The sequence below is a fragment of the Thamnophis elegans genome, chromosome 2 (genome assembly GCF_009769535.1).
Source record: "Thamnophis elegans isolate rThaEle1 chromosome 2, rThaEle1.pri, whole genome shotgun sequence".
Lineage (NCBI taxonomy): Eukaryota > Metazoa > Chordata > Lepidosauria > Squamata > Colubridae > Thamnophis > Thamnophis elegans.
In genome coordinates, this window is record NC_045542.1 from 133,647,576 (window position 1) to 133,674,190 (window position 26,615).

Genomic DNA, 26,615 nt, shown 5'->3' on the forward strand with positions numbered 1-26,615 from the left:
AGTTACCTTTAATGTAACTTTATTGATAACTAGCTGATAACCCGGCGTTGCCTGGGTATTTATTTATATGGGGAAAATGTAATTTCTAATGTTGGATTTTCCCCCTTACCAGAGGGAGCCCCCATGTGGAGTACTGTGAAGCCGTTATCATGTCAACTCCACTGCGCTGCACAGTAGAAGTCATTTTAAGGCACAACAGGCTGTATCTTAACAAAATACTCACACCGAGGAGTGTTAGGGGGTGCCTCCCCCCCATATTTGTTTCCACGGAGTTAGTCATCTGTTTACCAAGTTTGGTTGAAATTGTTCAAGGTGTTCCAGAGTTATCGTGGAACACACACACACACATACACAAATAAATGTAATTATATTTATTTTTCCTGACTTTTGCAGGTGTTATTTATAGACTCTTACAGTAGAAAATTTTGTCACTTCTAAACTCTAAACCTCTGGATCACATTTGTGGGTTGAGGACATGAAATGAAGAAGGATAAAAATAATTGATTCATTCCTCGGGCAGATACTATTGTACTAGTGGATGAATGTAACTGGATATTACTCTGAGTTTTAATTGGAAACTGCTTTAGATAAATCATAATAGACAAATGGTTGATAATACATAGAAATATAACTAAAATTGTATTGGATCCAGACTTAGCGATGCTTAGACTCAAATAAATGGGCTGAGGTAGCAGATTAAGTTCTGTTGATTTTAATGGATTTACTCTAAACATGATTAAGACTACTTTCAATTTAAGAACTCCTACACCATGATAATTAATCTCCATTTATGAAAGGCTATGTCTTAATTTTATATTTAATTTTCAAGGCAGTAATCCTAAAGATAATTAAATAGCAGGAATTAATGATGCCCATTATATCATATCACCATGTCACCTTTATCAAGATTCTATTAAAATCCACCTGCTGCAAATCTTTCATTTATTTATTTTTCCTTAGTAGAGAGCTCCACATTCAAAAGCTGGTACCAAGAAATAGCAAATAATTGCTGTGAAATGAAGGAAGGAAAAAAGGAGATTCCCCAAGTGCTTATTCAAGAACAATTGGACTTGGAGAAGAAAATGAAGCCGTGCTTTCTGCCATGTGTCCCTTTATTGTTGAATACAGGTGCAGGCTGTTGGGGATAAATCTATGTTGTTTGCATCTCAAACTGAAGTGCAAATGGTTTCTGTAGTCTGCATTTTTCTGGAAGTCCATTCATACTCCCACACCATTCATTCAAAGTGTGTTCATCCCAAAAGGCATAGCTAAATGGTGGGCTCCCTCTCTCTGGAACATCATTTCCCCAGAGATTAGAATGGACTCCACTCTAATACTCTTCCAGAAGGCACTGAAGACCTGGTTCTGCCAGTGGGCCTGGGGAACCCAGAGCGGGGTGAAGCCCATTAAATGGTGCGTGTGATCTGCTGTTGCTAGAGCTGGGGGTGGGAGGTGGGAGACAGTGGTGGGATTCAATTTTTTTTATTACTGGTTCTGTAAGTGTAGCTTGGCGGGCATGGCGTGGCTTGGTGGGTGTGACTTGGTGGGTATGGCGTGGGAAATATGCTGTAAAATCTCCATTCCCTCCCACTCCAGGAGAAGGGTATTGTAAAATCTCCATTTCCTCCCGATCAGCTGGGACTCAGGGGGTAGAGAAAAGATGGAGGTGGGACCAGTCAGAGGTGGCATTTGCCGGTTCTCTGAACTACTCAAAATGTCCACTACCGATTCTCCAGAATTGGTCAGAACCTGCTAAATACCATCTGTGAAGCGGAGTGATTTTGTTATATTATACTATATTAATTTATTTGATTCTTTTTGTTAGTTTTCATTGTTTTAAATGTGGTTTTATATTCTGTAAGCCACCTTGAGTCACCATGGGTGAATAATATAAATTCAATAAACAAACAAACAAATAAATAAATGTCAATGGAAATTCTCAATCATCCAGGTCATGGTTGTTCCAAAGGTGCTGGACTAGTTGCTTCTTGAAAAGGCATCTTTGGGACAACATGAACCATTAAAAAAAGGAGATACTTAAAGGCTGCTCCTTACATTTGATGTTTAAGTTTGAAGGCTATTCCTTATTTCTTTCTAATTCAAATTAGTTAAGCCTTGGTGTGTACTAGAGCTTGCTGATAGCATGAAATATTATTACAGAGCACAATTTAACTAGGAAATATTTAGTATGGGGCAACTATGCTCATGAATAATTGCCTATATCTTAAACAGGATGTCTGCAAGATATTTCTAATGACCATTGTTGTGTCCATAATGCATTCTTTGTTTAATGAATTGATATCTCAATTTCTTTAAGCTCCTATGAAAAATCTTTTGTCTGGAACACTCCTCAATAGGAAAATAAATGATTTTAAGTTTAGCTCAGAAGTGATATAAATATCTCACTATTTACTTTATTAATCAAATCATGTATTTAAAATTAGTGGCTCCTCCCCCCCCCCCCCCCGCATTCCATCTTGTCTGATTCTTGGAGGCTGTCTGTAAAAGTCCCTTCAGTTTTCTTGGCAAGGTTTTTCAGAACTGGTTTGCCATGCTTCCTTGTCCATGTTGGAACTGAAACTCCCAGCCACCTGGTTTCTGACCTGATGCCTTAACCACTACAACATCTGACCCTTGATTTAAACCATTTTACATTAAAATTATTTCCTATTAGTATATAATAAATAACTACAATTTAATGTAAAATATGGTACAGAAATATTAGTATGGGATAGTATAGTATAGTATAGTATAGTATAGTATAGTATAGTATAGTATAGTATAGTATAGTATAGTATAGTATAGTTTAGTATAGTATAGTATAGTATAGTATAGTATAGTATAGTATAGTATAGTATAGTATAGTATAGTCTTTATTGTCATTGTACAAAATAAATACAACGAAATTGGTTTTAGACTCATTGGTGCAAAATTATAATGGAAATGAAAAAAGAGAGAAAAAGAAAAAAACTAGTCATATGTTTCCGCGTGTGCATGGAGTGATTGTGGTTGTATTTAAAAGTCTGACAGCCCTAGGATAGAAACTATTTTTAAACCTATTTGTTTGGCTGGCTATACTTTGATGTCTTCTGCCTGATGGTAGAAGTGCAAAGAGACACTGACCAGGGTGTGAATCATCTCTGAGTATCTTCCTTACTCTGCTAAAGCACCAAGACCTTGCGATGTCATCCAGTGATGTTAGAGGGCAACTAATGGTTTCTTGTGCTGAATTGATCACTCTCTGTAGGGCCTTCCTGTCCGCAGCTGTTAAACCAGCATGCCATATGATAATGCAATATGTGAGGACACTTTCTATGGTGGACCGATAGAAAGAGGTAATCAGCCATTGTTCCACCTTACAGAATTTGATTAATGATATAGACAATGGGTTTCCCCAAGAACCTTCACCAACTTATCCAATGAAGTAAATCAAACTAAACCAAAGCTACTACAGCTCCACTTTCAAGCACCACAATGTACCTTCAATCTTGATGAATAATGCAAAATCCAGCCAACGAAGGAACATATAGGCTGCTATTGCTCCTAAAATCATGACTCTCCTCTGGCAACCCCAAATCCAGGACACCTGTCTCCATCCACCTGTCTCCATCCATTAGACCCTGAGGTCCACAATATAAATAAATAAAAGAAAATAAAGATTCAACAGCAGAGACTTGATCTCAATAGAATGGAGAGACTTGCTGAGAAACAAGCTAGGTTTATGGATTCCTGGACTCAATCTGTACAAAGCCTGGGATGATGTTTACACTTGTCATTTTTTAAGGTATTGATACAAGGGATCCTTTCTTATAAAACTGTTGCTTAGCAAATCATTGGACTGTGGCAAATATTTTGGCTGCTGTCTTGTTGACTACAGTGCCAGCATTGAAAAGTTACACCTCTGTGCTGTGAGCTGCCTTGGGTGCAATTCAAGGGGCTGATAGCCATCTACAAAGCCATTACTTGTTTGGGGCCCAGTTAGCCTTCATTAATTGTTTCTACTCACGCCACTGAGTCTGATAGAAGAGATATTGCTTCAGGTACCTGTTTGTCAAAATTGTCCTCTTGTACAGGGCTTTCAAACTCAATTTCATTGAGGGCTGCATCAGAGTTATATTTGACCTTGGGGGGGGGGATTGGATGGCATGGCCAAAGTGGGTGTGGCCAGCTCAACTTCACTTGTGTCAGGGGGGGGGGCTGTGGTGGCCTGAGTACTCTGTGTGGGCTCGAGTGGCCTCCCAAGCTCCAATTTCGGCTGTGACAGCCTCCTGCAACCCTCTGCCAGTGAAAACAGAGAGTAGAAGGGCCACACATGGCCCACGTGAGATCCATTTTTGCTGGCAGAGGCACCATAGGCCAGTCCTTTGCTATTTCCAGGGGAGCCCTGTGAGTCAGATCTAAGCATCCTGCAGGCCAGATTCAGCCCATGAGCCTTGAGTTTGATACCCCTGATTTAGTAAGACCCAGATGGTAAGCCTTTTCTGCTATATTGCTTGCCTTTTGGGGCATCATTCACTGAACTTAGAATTGCACTAACTGCCAGCCTTCTGCAAGGCCCTGAAAATACTGTGTTCCTGGAATTGGGATATGGATGGTCAGTGTCCATGATATATCTATAATTGCTAATTTTTGACTGTTTTTGTCTTGTCTTCTGGTTATATGTTTTATTCTTTCTGCTGGTTGTGCCTTAACTAAGTTTGGTGGTGATATAATTTGAATTAATTTGTTAATTAACAACTCACTGAGATTGTTTCCAAAAGAGACTGTGACCATGCTGTTGTCCCAAATCAACTATACAGTTGTAAGTGAGATTCAGACTGGGATAAACAACTCATGGCAGATGTTACTGAATGACTGTTCTCAACAGTTGCTAGTATGGAAACAGTATCTGGAAACATTGGAATATATTTGGAGTATTCCAAGTTGGCTAGCCTTCATTATTGTTAATTCTTCCATCAAAAATTAATAATTTTTAAAGTAATAGCTAAGGAAAACATAGTTCTATAGTGGTGAGATCCTCCCGGTTTAACAACCGGTTTGGTGATTGCACAATTTAACAACCGGTTTGGTGATCAAGTGGTGATCGTGCGCAGTTTGAAGAAATATTCACTTCTGGGTTTCTTCGGAGGAGTAACCCAGTTGATTCGCAATTTGCTCTGCCGTGTGAATCAGCTGAGAAGATAAAGGTAGGAAAATAGCACAGGTGGGCTGGTGGGCCCATCTCATTGTTGGGGTGAAGTGATTCACTCTCAGTTGATCGTCAGAGCTACCGGTTTGCCTGAACTGGTCTGAACTGGTAGAATCCCTCCCCTGTCTATAACTGTCCACTAGTTTTTAATATTTAATGCTTAGAATCATATCACCTTGAAATCTCAAAATAGATATTTTCCCCCAAAGTTGTCCCAGGAAAGCAAAATTTAGGGAGATTGTATTCATAAGAACACTCCAGTATTTCGAGGAATGTAGACTGAACTATTTCATTTTCTACAAATACGTCTTGTGAATCTACCAATTTCCCAACCTTTCTTTTCTACCTGTCACATGTGTTCTATTTAACAAACCAAAGGGTCCTGTTTGGAAAAGTCAGAAAACATTCTCTTGGAAAGGCTGTCTAGGGACAGAGATCAGTTTTTAATGATTCCCCAATTCAAAATCATTTTGAAAATAAGGGCTAAATAAATAAATAAATAAAGGAAACCAGTCAAGGAGAGAAAAAACCTAGAACTAAGGAGAGATTTCCTGACAGCAAAAAGAATTAACCAGTGGAACGTTTGTCTTCAGAAGTTGTGAGTGGTCCATCACAGAAGGTTTTTAAGAAGAGATTGGACAGCCATTTTTCCAGAATGGTATAGGGTCCCCTGCCTGAGCATGGGGCTGGACTAGAACACCTCCAAGGTCCCTTCCAACTCTATTATACTGTTCTGTTATTCTGCCTATGGGAAGGTACATTAGGAACCCAACATTGAGTGTGCACTTGACCAAAGCTAAGCAAGCATGCTTCCATTTCCCCCACTGACTGTACATACATTTGAATTACAGCCATTATATTTTCAAAGTTGTGTTAAGACTAAAAAAATTAGCCCAGCAGATTTCACACAAATCTGCTTTCTTTTCTGGTGTCATGTAAGTGGCTACTCCAGTCTGTGGACATGTGATTGCAGCTAAGAAGAGGCACTTCTGTAGCTTCATTAGTTTCATTGTTCTGCGATTATAAGATTTAAACATAAAAACTAAAAATAAAGACAATAAAAGTTATTCAAGCCCACAAATTACTACATCTCCCCTTTGGCATCAGGAGGTGAACACCTTTTCTGATTAATCAAGACGAGAATTAAAGTGAGTCTTCTGATCAACTGCCTAAGTGGTCATACTTGAGCTGCAACTTATTTGCATGAATTAGATGATAAAACAGTATTTTTCTATTATGCTTCAGCAAGCAGGTGCTAGCTAAATAACTCTTAACTTTTCTTAAGTACCTATTGATTACAGCCAATAGCAATTAAAAGTAGAAGACAATTAAGTTTCAAATTTAATGGCATTCAGTTCCTGTTAATTTACTGGATGTCCTAATCAATTCATTGTTCTAGGTAATAGTCTATTTCAGTGAGTTCTAGTTTCTCCAAACTGCTTATTCTGAAAATATAACAACAGCAATTATTATTATGGACTGTGAAATAAGTAAGAAAGGAGGATTCAAAAATGAATAGCCCACTGGCGTGACAAATGCAGCAGCTTATTGCAAAACACTTTTGTTTTGCTTTACACTATGATAGGTTTATGCATTGATGAGACATGTGTGAGAACATTTAGTTTTATCTCCATATTTGCATGGAATCTTGACAATCTTGACAAAAGGGGTATATCGCTCTTGCTATGAGCCATAGTGCTACAGTGGTTAGAATGCAGTACTGCAGGCTACTTCTGTTGATTGCCTGCTGCAAGCTGTTCAACAGTTTAATTCTCACTGGCTCAAGGTTGACTCAGTCTTCCATCCTTCCGAGGTCAGTAAAATGAGGACTCAGATTGTTGGGGGCAATATGCTGATTCTGTAAACTGCTTAGAGAGGGCTGTAAAGCACTGTGAAGTGGTATATAAGTCTAAGTGCTATTGAGGGGATTCGACAGTTCTCCAGCTGGACAGACATGGGAGATATGAGCTCTGAAGAGCCTCACATGAACCCTGTCTAACAAACCAACTCCAGGGATCCTTTTTTGGATCAGAACCACCCTGGAGAGGGGGCAAAGAAGGGGCAGCATCTCATCAGACCCTGGGGGAGGCAACAGGTCCCTTGCAGATCGGAGATTTGCCCTTGAATCAGGATGGGGGGGGGCAGCCTGCAACATGGCTGACAAGATGCTGACTTCCAGTCAAACAAATGAACAGGAGGGTGAGGGAGAGATGAAAGACAGGTAAGAAAATTTATCTAACCCACAGCCATAAATCAAACCTGGAAAAGGCAAATAAATCTTGAGAGCATAATTAATATTGATGGTGAGATTAGGATTTTTTCAAAAAGAAAATAAGAAAGAAAAGGAAAATGGAGGGTTGAAACACTACCCCCCCCCCCCCAAGTCTGAATTTGTTTGAAACAAATCCGGACAGAAAGGGAGAAAGCATAGAAGTGACAAATCCACTCAAATACAAACTCTAAATCTGGATTTGAAATAGAAATCAAACATTCTGAAAGATTTACTTCATTTGAACTCCTTCGAACTAATATACCTTAAGCAACTCCAAAAAAAATCAAGAAAAAAGCACTTCTTCTCACTGATAACTGATAATCTAACCTTGACTGTGCAGGAAGTTTTAAGTAACCAACTGCCATAAATCAAAATTTGGAAAAGCAGGAGGCAAAGAGAAATGTACCCAGATCTGTCTGTTTGCAAGTTTGTTCCAATTGATATATTTTGAGCAGCTATAATCGACCAGAGGTGGAAAGTGGCAAGGGAAAGAATAACAACAGAGTCAAGAACTGGAAAATAAAAAAAAGATTTTTCTTTCTTTCTTCCTTTTTTTTTCTCTGTAAAAGATTAAGATGGCCCCGGCTTCTCTTCCGGTTTCATGGTAGTTGAATTAACTAAATTTAAGGTGGCCCAGAAACCTCGAAATAAGACTTGTATAACTAACTGCAATTTTGGAACTGGACATTAAGGAAGAACAAAAGATCAAGATGGCTCCCATTGCTCTTCCCCACAGCAGTTTATCAGTAGCAATTTATCAGTAGATAAATTTAAGGTGGATCAGAACTCTGAAATAAGAACTGTACAACTAACTAACTTTGGAACTAGACATAATGGAAAGTTGGGAATTTGAAGAACTACATGAAATTATAAAAAAATATGGATAAATCATTAAAATCATTAAAATAAAGCCTGAATAGAATTCTGAACCCAGAGAAGCAGATATCTAAAGAAGAAGAAAAAGAAGAAGGGGGAGAAGACAATGAAGGGAATGGAGGGAAACAAAAAGCAAACAAAAAACTTCATTGATCTTTGCAGTGATAAATGGAAAATTGTAAAAGGGGAAGGTGTCCTAACAAAAGGGAATAAAAAGCAGATAAAAGAGGTTTTGGAAGTTGTTAGTGGCATAAGGAAAATTGAAGTAGGCAATTATGCCCCAACAAAGAGAAATATAAAATATAAAATATATACTTGAGAGACCGCCTTCTGCCGATTACCTCCCTCCGACCGATTAGATCACACAGGCTGGGCCTCCTCCGGATTCCATCCGCCAGTCAATGCCGACTGGCGACTACACGGAGGAGAGCCTTTTCTGTTGCAGCTCCGACCCTGTGGAACGATCTCCCCGTTGAGATTCGTACCCTCACCACCATCCAGACCTTCCGCACAGCCCTCAAGACCTGGCTCTCCCAGCAGGCCTGGGGATAGGTTTTCAATTTACCCGCCCGAATGTTGATTGTTGAATGTATGTTGTGGTTTACTATTTTATTATCGGTCACTTATTGTTTGCCTTGTTACTGCACACCCTTCCCTTTGTGATTGTAAGCCGCCCTGAGTCCCCTCAGGGAGAAGGGCGGCCTATAAGTCTTATTAAATCTCTAAAATATCCTTTTGACGGTGGCCTGGGGAAAACTGAAGAGGGTGGATGTGTCAAAACAAAAAAAGGGAGAAGACAGGAACAGAGAAGTGGAACAAAAGACTTACTAGGAAAAAAATCAGACAACTAGAAACTGTTATATGGGAAAATATAAAGCTAAGATATGGGCTTTATTCTTAAATATGAAAGGAGGAGTGGAAAGGTGAGAGAGGAGAAGGAGAGAGGAAGGGGAAGTAGAGAAGGGAAGGATGACAGAGGGAAGAAAGGAGGTAGGGAGGGGGAGGAGAGAGGGATAAGAAAGTGATGGATAAGGTACAAATATGGTATATGGAGAGCAGAAGAGCCAATAATTGTTTGTGGGAGTTGATGGTAAGATTAATTGATGTAAACATTTAATAATACAATATGATGTTGGCTATATAATAGTATACATGTGATTATATGTTATGAAAATGAAAAAAAAATAAAACAAACGTTATCAATAAAAATGTCTAAGTGCTATTGCTATTGTTATCATCCCTACTGGATAACATTAATCTAAAATTTCCATGTCTGCTAAATGCACGAAGAAGGGAAGAATGTGTCTGGATAATGTTATACATGGAGAAGCAAAATCTACCACAATATACTGTAGTCCTAAACAATCTCTTCTTTTGCAAACTGTATCACTACGTTTACGGTGAATAGAAGGAATTCTAGTTTTGTGAACGTTTTAGAGTAAGCAAGAAAGATGGAAGGCCAAAGACCTAAAAGAAAAGATGGCTGCCTGCCAAAAGAGTTGATGAATTAATGTAAGGATAAATTTCAGCAAATTTTCCATAATAATGATAATGGGGACATATTTAGCTTTTAAATGGCACTTCTTCAATCTACATGATTATAACAAATCTGTAGACAACTACCGGTATCTTCTTTTAGTTTCTTTCTTTCTTTTTAAATGAATATTATGCAAGAGGGGCAAAGGAGAATAGGCTGCCATGTTTTCCACGTTTTCATGCTTTTCTTCATATTCTATGGATAGGCTATTGTTGGCCATGGTGAGAAGTAAAATATTGGATTTGTTCATGAATATAGTTAATTAACCCCATATTAATGTAGATCCAATTTTTTGTACCCTTCCCAATTTTCCCTATTGACTGTAAAACAGTTACATTACAATTCTGCTGGTAGGAAATGTTTGTTTGTATGCAGATAATTTTGTAGGAATAGGCATGTAAATTCTAATCCCACTTTAGGCATGAAAGCCAGCTAAGTGACTTTGGATAAGTTGTGCTTTCTCAGTCCAACTTACCAATTGTTGTGGTGGGAATATCAGGTATGTTCACCACCTTGAGTGGTGAGAAAGCCCTTGCTAATCATTTCAGATCTTGCCAACATAAACTAAAAAAAAATAGAAATTGAGATGTTTTGTAATAGGAAAATAGTGAGTTGAATGGTAGCCAGAAATGGCAGTCTGGATTCAAACTACATATTTAATCATAGGAAAACCCCTAGATATTTTATGGAGCCATGAAGACCAAGAAAAAGTTGGTGACATGCATGCCAACAACAACCAACTTAGTGTGTTTTTCACTCTTTTAAGTAGCTAAACTGGCTGAGAATGATGCAAGTGGTAGTTTTAAGATCTCTGATAGGTGCCAGTTGGGGAAAGCTATAATTATTTGGCCTTATTTTTTAGGTTTTTTTAATGGTTTTTGTGGGCATAAGCACTCTAGCATTTTTCTTTAAAATGTTTTAAAAAATGTTTAAAAACATTAGCATTTTATTGATATTAGGTTGGAAAAAGTCATCTAATGTAATACACTTACAAACAGTACTTCAATATAAATCTAATGCAATTAAAATGCATGTATACCATATATATACATATACATATACATATACGTATACGTATACGTATACGTACACGTACACGTACACGTACACGTACACATACACATAGACACACACACACACACACACACATCAAGCACAAAAATGATGAATATAAAAAGCACCTTGGGCATTTCCTAAACATCACCAAAATTAGCAGCTGCACTGTCTTCTGTCCCATCTAATAGCTTTCAGCAATTACAGCAAAAATGATCAAGATTTGAAAACTCATTAATTCTTTGAAGTGGAGAACAGCTCTCTCTTTCCTTATGCATGTACTAAGAACTGCATATATTGCTGCCTATTTAAAATCTCAACAATATGTTCTTACTTTTGGATTGGAGTTTTCACTAAGACTCTGGCTTAAACCAAATCCCTTGAGATTGATTTGAAACACTACAGTGGGTTATGCATGTAAATTAGTTGGGAAGAGTTCACTGGCTTATCTGAAAAACTTTGGTAGAATTTAGGAATTTCAGTTCTAACAATCATTAACTTTTTATAAGACAGAAATCAAAATTGCTTTGTAGCTATACCACCTGATTCGGAAACCTTCCCTTATTTCTCAGATACAGGGGAATAGAATGTGGTACTTTTTGCTTAGGTAGAAATCCACTGCAGATGTAAGAGTTTATTTTTTATAGAAGAGAAATAGGAGGAGGAGGAAGAAGAAGAAGAGAAAGAGGAGGAGGAGGAGGAGGAGGAGGAGGAGGAGGAGGAATATAAAAGCACCTTGGGCATTTCCTAAACATCATCAAAAGAAGTAGGAGGAGGAGAAGGAGAAGTAGAAGAAGAAGAACGATGATGTTGAATATAAAAGTACCTTGGGCATTTCCTGAACATCACCAAAAGGAGGAGGAGAAGTACTACTACTACTACTACTACTACTACTACTACTACTAGTAGTAGTAGTAGTAGTTCTTGAGACCTACTGAGAAAAAATCTGAAATAACTGAAGACCAAAACTTTTGAAAATTCTAGTAACAGCAATAGCTTTGTCAAAAATACATGCTCTTTATCTGCTTTTTTAGTTAAATTGTCACAAACGAAAGCCATGGTCTTTCATTATAGATCAACTGCCCAACCTTAAAATTCCTTGGCTTCCTATATTGAAATTCATTCTTCAGCCAAGACATCATGAGCAAACTCCTTCTATTCGTCATATGGTAGACAACAAGGAAGAGTCGTGAGTAAAGGAAAGGTGTGCTTTGGAAAACAAAACCAGCATTAAAACTGTTCTCATGTTCCCCTAAAGATTAAACTCAAAAATGCCATCACATTTTAGCAGAGAATTATTTTAAAATACCCATTAGTAGAATAATATTACTTTTTGTTTATGACTGACTTTTTTTTGTGACTGCTGATCCCCAGTTTGCTGTTTGTTTGTTTGGGGCCTTCAAATCAGCCATGGCTCATGGCAACTGCCTAGACAAATCCCTGCAGTTTCCTTGGAAAAAAATTAGAAGTGGTTTTCCATGGTTTTCCATTCCATTCCATTAGTAAGGCCACACTTGGAATACTGCATCCAATTTTGTCACCATGATGTAGAAAAATGTGGAGACTCTAGAAAGAGTGCAGAGGAGAGCAACAAAGATGATTAGGGGATTGGAGGCTAAAACATATAAAGAACAGTTGCTGGAACTGGGTATGTCTAGTTTAAAGAAAAAAAGGACTAGGGGAGACATGATAGCAGTGTTCCAATATCTCAGGGGCTGCCAGAAAAAAAGAGGGAGTCAAGCTATTCCCCAAAGCACTGGAGGATAGGACAAGAAGCAATGGGTGGAAATTAACCAAAGAGAGAAGCAACTTAGAACTAAGGAAAAATTTCCTGACAGTTAGAACAATTAATCAGTGGAACAATTGCCTCCAGAAGTTGTAAATGCTCCAACACTGGAAGTTTTTAAGAAGAGATTAGATAACCATTTGTCTGAAGTGGTGTAGGGTTTCCTGCCTAAGCAGGGGGTTGGACTAGAAGACCTCCAATGTCCCTTCCAACTTTGTTATTCTATTCTATTCTATTCTATTCTATTCTATTCTATTCTACTCTACTTCTACTTCTACTTCTATTTCTATTTCTATTTCTATTCTATTGCCTCTTTCTTTGATATCAAGCAAGTCATCCAGCTGCATCTGTGTCTAAGATGAGACTAGAACTCATGGTCTCCCAGTTTCTAGCCTGGTGCCTTAAGCACTCCACCAAAATGCCTTTCATCATCATTATTATTTTTCTCTTGGATTACTACATTATGGTTGAAGTAGTATAACCTCCCTGGAAGTAAGTACCATTCTTTGTGAATCAAAGGCATTCTCAAGATTTCAAGCTTTTATCAACATAAGAACATAAGGGTTGTGTCATTGTGCTACAAGTTTCACCTCTTTTGGACATGCCTGCGGGCTTAGATGTCCAGTCCAAGACACATCATATTATTTCTCCGTTTAAAGATTTTGAAGTGGCTACCCTTGCGTGGTTTTGCCTCTTGTCCTGATTTTTTGTTTTATTTCCCTGACATTTGTGCCGCTTTTGTTAAAATTCTATGTAGGCAGAAAAGAGGGAGCAGACCACATTGAATGCTTTTTGACATTTTTTTTTCCCAGGCAGTCAAGCATACGGTTCTTATTTTATTTTCAGATTAGTTCCTGCTTATATTATGCTCATCATTAAGAGGACTTTGCTGCAAAATAAAAATGCGCATGGATGGCTGGTGCAGTTGCGGTCTTAAGCATGCTTATTTGGAATTAGAGTAAGGCCCTTCAGAGTGAATCTTCGAAGATGAGACTGCGCATTGCCACATGTAATTATTTATTAAGCTCTCTTTCCTGATCATCCAGATGATTCATTGTGGATGATGATATAATTTTGCCTTTCCATAGGAACAACTCTGTGAAGCATGCTAAAGAGCAGTCAGAGGGAGGGGGAACGGTGAGGGATCAGAAGGGGCAGAGAGCATTTCTCAGTGGCTATGTTGTCTCTGATATTTTTTGTAGCAGAAAATAAAAAAAAATTATTTCATATTTTTTGTAAGAAATTCATGAATGGAGGTGGGAAGATGCAACCTCCTAATCTGAGGGGGGCAGCTGTTCCTTGTGTCTTTCCTTCCTTCGTTAGCAGCCATTAGTAGCCAAGAATCATAAGCCTTCAGCCAAGAATCATATATGGAATATTATAGAATAGCAGAGTTGGAAGGGACCTTGGAGGTCTTCAAGTCCAACCCCCTGTTTAGGCAGGAAACCCTACACTACAGACTACAGACAAATGGATATCCAACATCTTCTTAAAAACATCCAGTGTTGGAGCATTCACAACTTCTGGAGGCAAGCTGTTCCACTGATTAACTGTTCCAATTGTCAGGAACTTTCTCCTTAATTCTAGATCGCTTCTCTCCTTAATTAGTTTCCACCCATTGCTTCTTGTCCTGCCCTCAGATGCTTTGGAGAATAGTTTGACTCCCTCTTCTTTGTGGCAGCCCCTGAGATATTTGAACACTGACATGTGTGTGTGTGTGTGTGTGTGTGTGTGTGTGTGTGTGTAAAATCAGGCTAAATTTTGCAAACACAACCCTATTCCAGCCTTACATCAAAATATGGATCAGCAACATTATGCCATAAAACTAATTCAGCAGCGGGTATTTTAAGGGCGAATTATTCACTCTGTTTTGGGGAAAAAAACATAATAGAAGAATTTTGGTTTTCTAATGCGCTTCTTCCTTTCTTCCAAATGCAGGCATTTCAGCATATCCCCAGCTCTCTAGTGTTCAGCAGAATATGCTTTTACCAGCTGCGAATTCATCCCAAAGCTTCATGCATTTGCTTGAAATAATTTTGCTTCCAACAGAGCTTTGTCGAGTTGTGTTTGTACCGTGTCAGATCTGAATAAATTTGTGACAATGCCGTGGAATGGCATAAAAGTCTGTTTTGTTTAGGTGGAAGCCATGCTCCCAGAGATGTGCAGAAACAAGCATCTGTGGGATCCCTAAGCAAATGCATAAAGGATTAGATTAAGTCTCTACTTTAGAAAATGGTACCCTGACAATGCCTGTTTTCATGTGCTTTAAAAGAGCAAATGTGAAGCTCATATGATTGCAAAAGAAAACATTGAAATCCCTAAGGTTGTTTACATCTTGATTAATGGTTAGAGCATCTGGTGCTCTTGAAATGTTTTGGAAGTGATATAAACATATATATGTTTTATGTGTAATTTTCCTTTAACAACCATACATATTTTGTGGATAGTGTATTGACTGGGTCAATATACTTTTTACACAATGCTAACATTATTAACACAACAAAATATAAATAATCTTTGTCTTCCAACTTTTAACCTTAATATACACATTGTAATTATAATATATGCTATTTCCCAATTTGTATTCACATCCCCCCCTCAAATTTGTTGGGGTTCTTCTATATTCACATCTTTGTCTTTAAACAGTACCATTCTCTCTTTATGATTCTTTATATATTTAAACATCAATAACATTTCTTCATACAATGTTGTTTGTTGTCCTCTGTTTCATTACTCAACTAGATAACAAGATGACTGCAGCAGTGATAATATGTCTGCAAGAAAATAGCCAAGCTCAGAGAACATCAGGAACTCCACAGTTCAACCTCAGGAATGAATAGAGATTGTTCTTGACTTAGCCACCATTCAAATTTACAAGGACTCTGGAAAAAGTGACTTACAACCAGGGGTGGGTTCCGGGAGTCACTACTGCTGGTTCACTCGTGGGCGCGCTGGGTGCACATGCTTGATGTGCACTGTGTGTGCATGCACAATACAATAAAAATAGTGATACGCATGCACAGAAGCAAAAAACAAGATGATGGTGCCTATGGCGCCACCCGGAGAACCAGTTCGGGGATGTGACAAGCTTGGGTCACTGTCGGTTCCAGCAACCCAGGCCGCTAAACCACTACCAGTTCGGCTGAACTGGTCCAAACCGGTAGGAACCCACCATGGCTTACAACCAGTTCTCACATTTATGACTGTCATAGCATCTCCACAATCACATGATCAAAATTTGGGCACTCGACAACTGGTATGTATTTAGTGGCCTGCGGTTGCATTATAACTGTTTGTGACTTTCCTAGCCAGCTTTCAACAACTAAAGTCAATGAGGGAAGCTGGATTTACTGGATGACTGCCTGATTCACTTAACAACTGCAATGATTCACTTAACAAACATGGGGGAAAAGGTTGTAAAATCAGGCCCTTAACAACCGTCTTGTTTAGCAATGGAAATTCTGATCTAAATTGAGGTCATAAATTGAGGTCATAAGGACTATCATCAACAATCCTCAAGTCCAGCCTCCTGCTCAAGCATTAGGCCTTTTACCATTTCACACAAGTGCCTGTCCGGTCTCTTCTTGAAAACCTCCAGTGATAAAACACCCACAACTTCTGATGGCAAGCTGTTCTACTGATTAATTGTTGGTATTTTAATATTGACTGGAGAATACCAAGTTCAGCAATGGTGGACTTGTAGTCTTTTTGAAGATGGTCTTGTAGTCCTTTTGAGACTACAAGACCATCTGAGAGTCTGGAGAGCACAGAGTACACTATCTTTTCTAGTTTGACATCTACTCTATGAAGAAAATTACCAGATGATCCTTGCCAGTCACTATCGCACAAGCTAATGTACCTGACACAGTGGTGGGAAGCATAGCACAAGAATCACTGGAGTAAAATGAAGCACATTTAAGATTCTTTGAAAGGAGATGATCCGAACACAGTGATATACTTGATGTATAGTTTGTTTAAAACCATCTGAAGTCAGTGAACCTATTTATCTATTTACAATTTATTTACGAGTAACATGTCACACCTTCAACAATTCGGATCTCCCCCACTTTTCCTTCTCTGTGAAACCCTTAAACTTCCTTTCTACCAACCTGCATGTAGCATCATCAATCATCTCCTTTTAACAACCCCATAATCCCTTGCGAGGTGAACAACTGAACAGAGCTGAGTGCTTACTGGCCGGATGCCCTTCCTGTCACCAATGTGGAAGTACGTATATTCAGCAGATATATTATCAATGTGCTCAGAGAGAGAAATATCTGTATTTACCTAAGATCGAACTCACAGCCTCCAGACTGTGAGGTGAATGTGGCATCATCAGTGATAAATAGGAAACTCAGCTGAAGTTATTGATGATTCTATGAACTCGTTCCACATCCTTAGGTAGAGATTATGTTTTGGATTTTTATGTGTTGAAAACTGGGCAAACAAGACTCTATTCTAATACTGTATATAAGAATATAATAGAGAGGCATAGTGTCAGGAGTGAGTCAAGTGATGTTATAGCATCACAACACAAACTCTTGTATGTAACTTCAGGGTGCAAGCAGTGATTACCTTGTGATATCAGGACTCATGTTTCGCATTTTGGTGCAATTATGGTTAGCAAAAAACATGTGGAGGCAGTCCAGTTGCTGAACTGCTTGATGCAGATGACATTAGATGGATAATAAATTTGAGCTGGAGCCATAAGGTCCTCCTCTCTATATCCTTTCTCTCTCTATATATTATTTTTTTAAAAAAATAGTAATATTTTAAACATTACAATTAAAAAGATATAAAAAATAATAGAAACTAAAAGAAAGAGAAAAGAATACAAAGAAAAAAAATAGAAAGTGTAGGAAAGAAAAAATAGAAAGTAAAATAGAAAAGAAAGAAAAAATAAGAATATAGCAAAGAAAAAGAATTTTAATAATGCCCTAGGAATTTCTTTTCATTTTTTTTCTTTGTCCCTTCTCACAAAATTCGTCAAAATTTTAATAAGCCTCTTTTGTAAATTCATTGTAGGAAAATTATCCAGATCACTATTTTGGTTTGTTGTTTGCATATCCCTTTTAAATATTAAGACATCAGCTGTTTTCATTTGTATATCCAGTGTAGCATCTTTTTCCATATCATTGTTGTAGCCTGTCATTTCTACAATGTTGGACACTTGTAAAATTAACTCTGGTTATTCACAAATATTCTTCAACATATCCAATCTTAAAGTACTTTTCTCCATTCTGTATTTGTAAGTCAAATTTAAGTGTTCTTCTTTAATTGTAATCTTTAGTTCCTCTAATGTCCAAATCCCATTTTATTATGTCCCCCTCCTCAAAGAATTCAGAATATATTTTTGCCACAGGAAGAATTTTCATAATTAATTTCAAACTCTTATTTTAAATTCATCTGGCTGCTTAATCTGTTTGTAACTTTCCAAAATAAAAATCTAATGGCCATTTATTTCCTTCTCCCATAAAGGTGCTGACTGGGGTTTGGGTGAAGTTGGCATTCCCTCAGCACCATGCCCACTGGAGACTGTTGTCCTCATGAGAAGCAACTATCTGGAGCACTTGTGGGCAATCCCAAATCTTTTCCTCATCCGGATCTTCATTCTGCTATGGTAGTTAATTCTCCTCTTAGTGGAGCTACCTTCTGTTCACCGTTTCTTCATATAGAATTTATATACCGTATATACTCGAGTATAGGCCGACCCGAATATAAGCCGAGGCACCAAATTTTACCACAAAAAACTGGAAAAGTTATTGACTCGAGTATAAGCCTAGGGTGGGAAATGCAGCAGCTACCGGTAAATTTTAAAAATAAAAATAGATACCAATAATGTTTTTGAATATTTATTTCAAAGAAAAACAGTAAACTAGCAGTGTATTCAATGAAATACTTCACTCACCTCATGATGCTGATGTCCCGCTGTGATGATGATGTCCTGTGCAGCCGCGGGAGCGATGTCCCGCCTCCTATGACACACGGCACAGTGATTCCTATCATTGGATCACTGTACCAGAGGAGGTGGGACATCGCTATGTGGCTGCTTGCCATAACAAGGAGGAGGTGGGACATCGTTGCAGAGCGGCAGGAGGGGGAGGAAGGGGAATCGTAAGACAGCCCTGCATTACATTAGAAGGTGAGGAGGGGGGATGGTGCGGTGCGCGCTGCGCGGCAAACTGACACAGAGGGAGGGGAAACTCACAGGGGCACTGGGCCATTCACGAGTGTCACCCAGCGGCATGGCCCCGCCCCTTTTTCTCCTCCATTTCGGGCAAATTTTTCACTGACTCGAGTATAAGCCGAGGCGGCTTTTTTCAGCCCAAAAAGTGGGCTGAAAAACTAGGCTTATACTCGAGTATATACAGTACATTAGTTTATGTAGAGAAAGAGCTTGAAGGGACTAAAACTGTTCTTCTTTGGCCAGATGTCTAACAATATTATTATCCTGTCAAACTGAGTATAGAGGAAATGTACAAATCTTACTGAAGAGATAAAAACCACAATAAAACTCCAAAGAGAAACCTAAATATCTAAATGTATGATAAAGCTGCATCAATTATGTTAATCCAAGCATTCCATTCCCTCTTAAAATTTAAATTTTACATTCCTGACTTTTAGAAGCTATTTAAGTGAATGAAATTTGACTAACTAGTTACAATTATAGTTGACTGGAGCAGTGATAAACTAATTTTTAAACCTTTCTCCTTTCCTTTCCTCTTTTAATTCATTTGTATTATCGTTATTTTAAATATTTTTACCCAACCCTGCAGCCAAAGAGGTTCGGTCAGTGTCTTACTAAAATCGGCAATAACAACAGCTCAAATAATAATAATAATAATAATAATAATAATAATAATAATAATAATAATAATAATAACAACAACAACAATAACAACAACAACAATAAAGGATGGGAGAAATAAACAGAAAACTGCAAGCCAACTCAAGAATGTTTCTCATTATATGAACTCTTGTGAAAAGAAAGAATTTCCCAACCACTAGTCTTTCTATAGGCCCAAGAAGGATTCCCATATTCTAGAAATTTCTCTTACTTTATGTTCCTAAACTGATGCAAAGCAAGCACCTTTGCAATGTTCAGTCTATTCATTGAGCAGTTACAGTCATTTATTGTATTAATGTTGTGTTAAATTTCAACTATAGTGAGACCTGGCTTGATTTCATTCTTCAGAACTATTCTCTTAGTACCACAGAGCAAGTCCTTTGGCTCAGATCAATCTTTGACCTTTTCTTTATTACCTTGGATTTCTCTCTGAAAGATTTTTCTTGCCATTTGGAATTTATTCTCTGCCAGACCTTCAGACCAAAATTTCCTGTGGGGAGAACTTCAATAGCCATCAGAGGCAATTTAGTGAAATGTTTGATTGCGATTGATGGCTAGTTCATTTGCATTGATTTTGTATGGCTTTAAAAACTATGTTGCAGCTGGGACACCAGAATGAATGGAACTGAAGTGCAATACTCATCTTTCACTAGGCATCATAATCCCTTTCCCATCAGAAAGGAAATGGGAAAACAATGGCTTCAGAAAGTGAACTGGATAGGGAATATCAGACTAAGGATGAGTTATAGTGAAAGTCTAGAACTTCCTCTTTTGTATTGTAGCTTCAAATGTATTGTGGATTCAGTGCCATCTCTGAAAAAAAATGGAGCCCTCCATATGTTGGATTACAACATTGTAAAAAAGAAGAAACTCTCCCATTTAAACCACTTACTGTCCAATGGATTATACAAAAGGAAACCAAAGGTCAGGAAAACACTGAATTTGTGAGCAGGTGCAGAATAATTGGTTCCACCACAAAACCGCGTTCGACTAAAGGGCGCTCAACAAAACCGCGTAACTGACGTCATCACAGCGCGACAACAGCGCGGAGAAAAAAGCACGCTGTAAACGCTAAACCTAAAATTAACCCCTAAACCTAAACCTAACCCCCCTAAACTTAATCCTAAACCTAAACCTAAACCTAAACCTTAACCTAACCCTAAACCTAACCCTAAACCTAACCCTTAACCTAACGCTAAACCTAATCCTAACCCTTAACCTAACCCTAACCCTAACCCTAACCCTAACCCTTAACCTAACCCTAACCCTAACCCTAACCCTAACCCTAACCCTAACCCTAACCCTAACCCTAACCCTAAAGCTAACCCTAAACCTAACCCTAAACCTAACCCTTACCTTAACTTGAATCAGCTTGCTTTCAAAGCGCTATTTAAAGCGCCCTTCTTTCTCCGCGCTCGCTGTTGTCGCCCTGTTGATGACGTCAGCGACGCGGTTTAATCGGGTGCGCTTTAGTCGAGCACGGTTTTGTCGTGCCACGGAATAATTAAATAAGCATATGCATGAAAAGCAAGAATGTGAGCTGTCAGTGTAGATTCATGAACTGGAATAGAGTTTAGTAACTAAGTCAGCCAATGAGGGTTGTTTGGAAACTGAAACAGTATTTGCTGCATGAGCAACAAGGAGGCAGCAAGGAGCCTGGGCATGGTTTAGTTCAAATAATCTGTACTAAAGCTCTGAATTTGTGCTGAGCTCAAAGCTAGTCTGCTCCTCTGAACTGAAACTGTTCTCTCCTCTGCCTGTGTTTTCTTGTACTTACTACCATGTTGGAAAATTTGCTTTTGGTATTGTATATTTACTTTATGTGTTATATATAAAGAGAAGAGAATAAATTCTGCTGAATCAATTACCTTTGTGTGCTTTCTGGATGTGATTGCTGCTGCAAATTCTGATGGGAGCAAGCATGGGGAGATTAGGGAATTAGTAGTCTCCATCCAGTAAAAAAACATTTGGGATTTACAGGGAAGAGGGGAAAACAACTGAGGAGGGATGGTACCAACTCAGAACAGAAGTGCAACAAAGCTGCATTTTGAAGGAAGCAAGTTGGTTGTGGGAAAAGATTGCTAGACTAGGGATCATTCTCCATATAAGGTGAGAAATCTTAGCAAAGCGATTTATGGGATTATTCCCATATGGCAGAATAATCTTTTCCCCTTTTCTGAATTTGAATTAAGTTCTTGTGATGAAAAACTTGAACACCACTTCAAATTTTCCATTTACTTTTTTTGACTCTTTTTTGCATAATTATGAAAGAGCTACAAATCAGGTATTTTTATCACCGAATTTATAAAGGCCAAAATTCTTAGGCCAAAGAATTCTGCCCTTTGAAACTGCTCAATTAAGCTTAATCAGGATAGTCAATAATGAGAATGACTTGAAGACATAGAACAACAACATCTATAGGTTCATTGATTCAGCAAACAATCAGTCCAAATATATTTGAATTTAATGTACCCTTGGGAAGGATCCAATCCAATGTTCTGATCTAGGCTTCCCAAGAGCACGGAGCAACTCCTTGTCCAGACAAAAACCCCTTTTATTAATTGACTGTGAATTCTGCATTTACATCCAGCAAAGTCTTTCAAGAGAGGATTTACAGTCACAGACCTTATCTGTCGTGGAGAGCTGACAGGCGGATATCTACAAAACTTGGCAAGGAGTCTCGGAGAGTCATGAACCAATTAAGCGAAAATTGTCTCCTGCAAACTCCAGTCCCCTTTCGCTCCTCTTTTATTCATCGTCTGGCTTTACTCCCAAGTAAATAACACCCTTGTTTTCTAGTTGTTCCCTTCATCTGGTAATTCTACGCATGAGTACACTGGGAACAGGCTCCAGCTGTTCATCTGCTTCACTGATAGCTGACTCTGAAGGCAGCTGATAACTAGCATACGGCTCTGGCCCCCTCTCTGCCTCCGACACAGAGCCCTCATCAGAGCCTTTCCCAGACTCCAGGACTGTCCCATGTTCCTCCCCAACCTCCTCACTGTCCAAATCTGCTGCCAGCTCTTCTGGGGGGGGGGGCACAACATCGAAATCAGGGGTGGGTTGCTGCCGGAATTACTGCCAGTTCACAACCTGTGCACAATGTGTCTGTGGGCACACACACCAGACATGCACTGCGTGTGTATGTGCTGTTCAATGCACACTCAGTCACTAAAATATAAAATGGTGGTGGCGAAGTGACAGCCAGGGAACCGGTTCGGGGATGTGGCAGGCCCAGGCCTGAATTCCACTACCGGTTCAGCCGAACTGGGCCAAACCCACAACAAAGCACCTTTGATCCAAACCCTTACTTTCTTTATAAGCATACCTTTCAGTATGTCCTGAGATGTAGCGTTTCTCAAATGAAGATAGTACACCCAAATGTAGATGGAGATTATACATGATCAAATATATAATACCAAGAATTCTGAGCAAATAGCTACTGTAGATGTTTTAATATTGCTGTATGAGTACACTTGTTTTCCTTCTGAAATGCCAAGTTCTGCATCTCCCTGACTGAAGGTACTAAGTAGACCTGAGTGTAGAATGATAATTTTTTGTGTCTGTTCTTGCATATCTCTCAACAAATGAAGTCATAGAATTCATCAAATAATTTAAAAAGATGGTACAAAGTCTGCTATTCAGTTTTCCAGAGGTGCTGTAGAAAAAAAGGCTATAGATTTTCCTGGAGTAAAAAAATAATTTACCTATCCAGTTCGTTTATTCCTACAGATACTGCATTATCAATAAGGAACCCGGAGATTTCTCCTTATGTAGGTTGGAGTACCCCTAGAGGGAGGAGAAGCTGACTCATTGGATTTAAAATAACATTTTCCTTTCTTTCTGTAAAACTAAGAATTGATTGAAAGTACTTTTTAAGGAGTTGAGAGAGAGCTGTTCTTTGATAGCATCTAAGGTATAATATTAGATAAATAGAAAACTATTGGCTTTTTGATTGCGAACAATTTCCCCTAGATTCAAAGGTTGATATGGAGGAGATATGTAAATAATACAAATTATTTATCAAGGACTGGCTGTGAGGCTAGCAGAACCGATTGCATGCCATTTCATTAGCTCCAAATTGCACATTATTTAACTCTTGTTTGGATTTATTTATGTGAAATTCTTCGGTCTCTTGCATTAAAGTTGTACCATGTTTTCCTGAAAATAAGACAGGATCTTATTTTCTTTTGACCCCTGAAATAAGCACTTGGCCTTATTTTTGGGGAGGTCTTATTATTTTTGAGGTGCAGGAGGCGGCTAGAGTGGTCACCTCCTGGCTGCTGCTGTGTTGCAATATTTTTTGGGGGAAGGCTTATTTTAGCGCATGTGCTCAAAAGCCTGTTTGGTCTTATTATCCGGGGATGTCTTGTTTTCAGGGAAACAGGGTAGGAAGTTACCACCCACCCCTCTCCTAAGAAAATGAGATATTTTATGAAATATTAAAAGAATAGAATATTTCTCCTAAAAGTGAGGCAAAAACTCAGCCCACTCTTTATAAATGGGCTATTAAGGCCTGAGTCAATCTATTCTACATAACAAAGATCTACCCCCTTCAGCTCCAGGGTGATGGGATTAAGACATGGCCCTCAGAACATGATAGGATTAGACCTCTACCCATCTAGCAACAGAACTCATCACATGGCACCTGGGGAGATGACATCACCAGCAAGGTTCAGCCAGGCCTGGGACATAGTCAGCCTACAAAGTTAGCTAAGACTAGTGGTAGAATTCAGCCAGTTCACACCTATCTGGAAGAACCAGTTGTTAACTTTCTAAGTAGTTTGGAGAACCGGTTGTTGGAAGAAACCTCCTTTTGTTTTTTTCCCACTTTGTAGGGCTAATCCTGTAAGGAAGGCAGGAAGGAAACATTCTGGTGTTGTTTCTAGCCTAATCTTTATTTCCCTGCTTACAGAAACTGCCTCTCCAGTTAACCCTTATTACATTGTAACAGCTAAGATGAAGCGCCCATCGACGTGAGTGATGTTGAGTTGGCCATGCCCACATGGTCACATGACCACTGAGCCATGCCTACCCAGCTGATCATTAGGGCAGAGAACCGGTTGTTAAATTATTTGAATCCTACCACTGGCTAAGACCCACACCCCCTGGGAGTCTGACAGCCAATGGGATACATTTTTTTGTACAGGAACAGGAAACTCTAGGTGGAGTCCAAGAGAGGATATAAAATCCAGGCGCTCTCAGCATCTCTGCCCTTTTTTCTTTTCATCCAACATCTTCAAGGCATGTGATCCTGTCCACCATTAAAACCTTTTTTCCAAGCAACTTTCATGAATCCAGCATCTTTTTGTCCACTTGGAACTGAACCCAGGTGGACATTTCTTCCAACACAGGCACTCAAATTAAAAACAATAACAACTGGGATCTTTGGAGATGAAGGCCAAATACACACCATTGGAAACGTCTTCATCTTCTGAAAAAGGTGCTTCACCCCATTTAACTCTTCCAACTGTCTTCTAAAACCAGGAAAGAAAGGCTTCCACACATCATTGTGCACACAGTACATGTTACATGTTGTGCTTGCCAGGATCGTTGGATTACAGAGGTGGCATTTGGGGAAAATTATGTTCTAGAAAATATTAATGCCATAGGTATTTTAATTATCTGTATTTCGTTTTATGTTCCCCTATCCCCTTTTGAATTGTCCGCCGCCCTGAGTCCTCCCGGAGAAGGGCGGCATACAATAATAAAATTCAATTCAATTCAATTCAATAGGTTTGCTTCATATCATTAATCCTCTACTTGAAGTACATGGTGAGAACTCTATGAAATTTAAAAGCTAGGCAAGATTTCAGTGTTAAACTGGTTTGTAAGCAATTGATCACTGGGCAAATGTAATATTCATATATCTAATATAATAAATTGTATATTTATTTAAGAACTATAGCAACTATAATATTTTCCAGTTAATGATAACAGTTTAGATGTGACCTCCCTGAAAATATTTCATCTCTCCTTTTCTCTCTCTTATCTCTCTCTGCCTTAAATCTCACAAGAGACCACCATCCTATCTCAGAAAATGTCAGCAACCTCACACTTAAAGTCCCATACAAGAACAGTGAAGTCTTATGACATCTCAAGGCCATTTTTAATTTTGCATGGCACCCAAGAATGACGGAAATGATGCATTATTGATCCTTGCTGTTTTATTTTATTTCATTTTGTTTTATTTTATTTTATTCTACCAATGAGGTGTTAGATAATGTTGCACTCTGGCTTCCCCCTACTTAGATCTTCCCAAAGACTGACAAACATCTGGGAATTCCAATTTCCTTAATTCTAAAAGCTGACATCATGCCAGACAAATCTTTTTACATTCTTTGACAAAGTAACAAAATTAGTGGATCAGTGAAATGCTGTGGCCATAATTTACTTGGGCTTCAGTAAGGCATTTGATAAAGTAGACCACAACCTATTACTTGATAAGAGAAAAAAAATGGGTTAGACAGCATCACCACCAGATTGATTCGTAACTGGCTGACTAACCATACTCAACATGTAGTCCTTAATGGAACTGAAGCTGCATGGAGGGAAGTATGCAGTGGGGTACCCCAAGGCTTTGTCTTAGACTCTTCAATATCTTCAATGATTTAGATGAAGAGATAAAAGAGGGACTCTTTTTCTTTTTACTAACATTTCAATGGGAGTAACTATCCCCTCTGCAAGAATCAGAAAGAATGGTAAAAAGTGGTACATCTTTAGGCAAAAACAGTCTGACTTCATACACTATAATAATTTTCCTATGCACATGATATGCAAGTTTACAAAATTCTGTTTTATACTGTGCTCTGTACAGAAACTGGAATATATAAGCATAATGTGCCAAGATAAGGATAAAGGACTATTGCAGTCAAATGGTATCCAACGAAGTAGATTATTCCATGGAATCCAGAAAAAGAATAAGAATATAATGGCTTTTTGAACAGTGATGAACAGGCTAATGCAAACTTTATGGCATTCCTGTCTCTGACTCATACAGTTTTTAGATCGCTTAGAAAAAAGGTTTTTTTTTTCATTGTTCCCCTTGATTGCTTT

The 26,615-nt window shown here is 38.6% G+C and overlaps 1 protein-coding gene across 1 annotated transcript in view; it reads right to left on the bottom strand.

The window, feature by feature from the left end:
- Positions 1-26,615, bottom strand: part of TAFA1 (TAFA chemokine like family member 1) — a 440,952-nt gene that overhangs the window by 33,539 nt on the left and 380,798 nt on the right. The gene's annotated exons all lie outside the window — the stretch shown is intronic.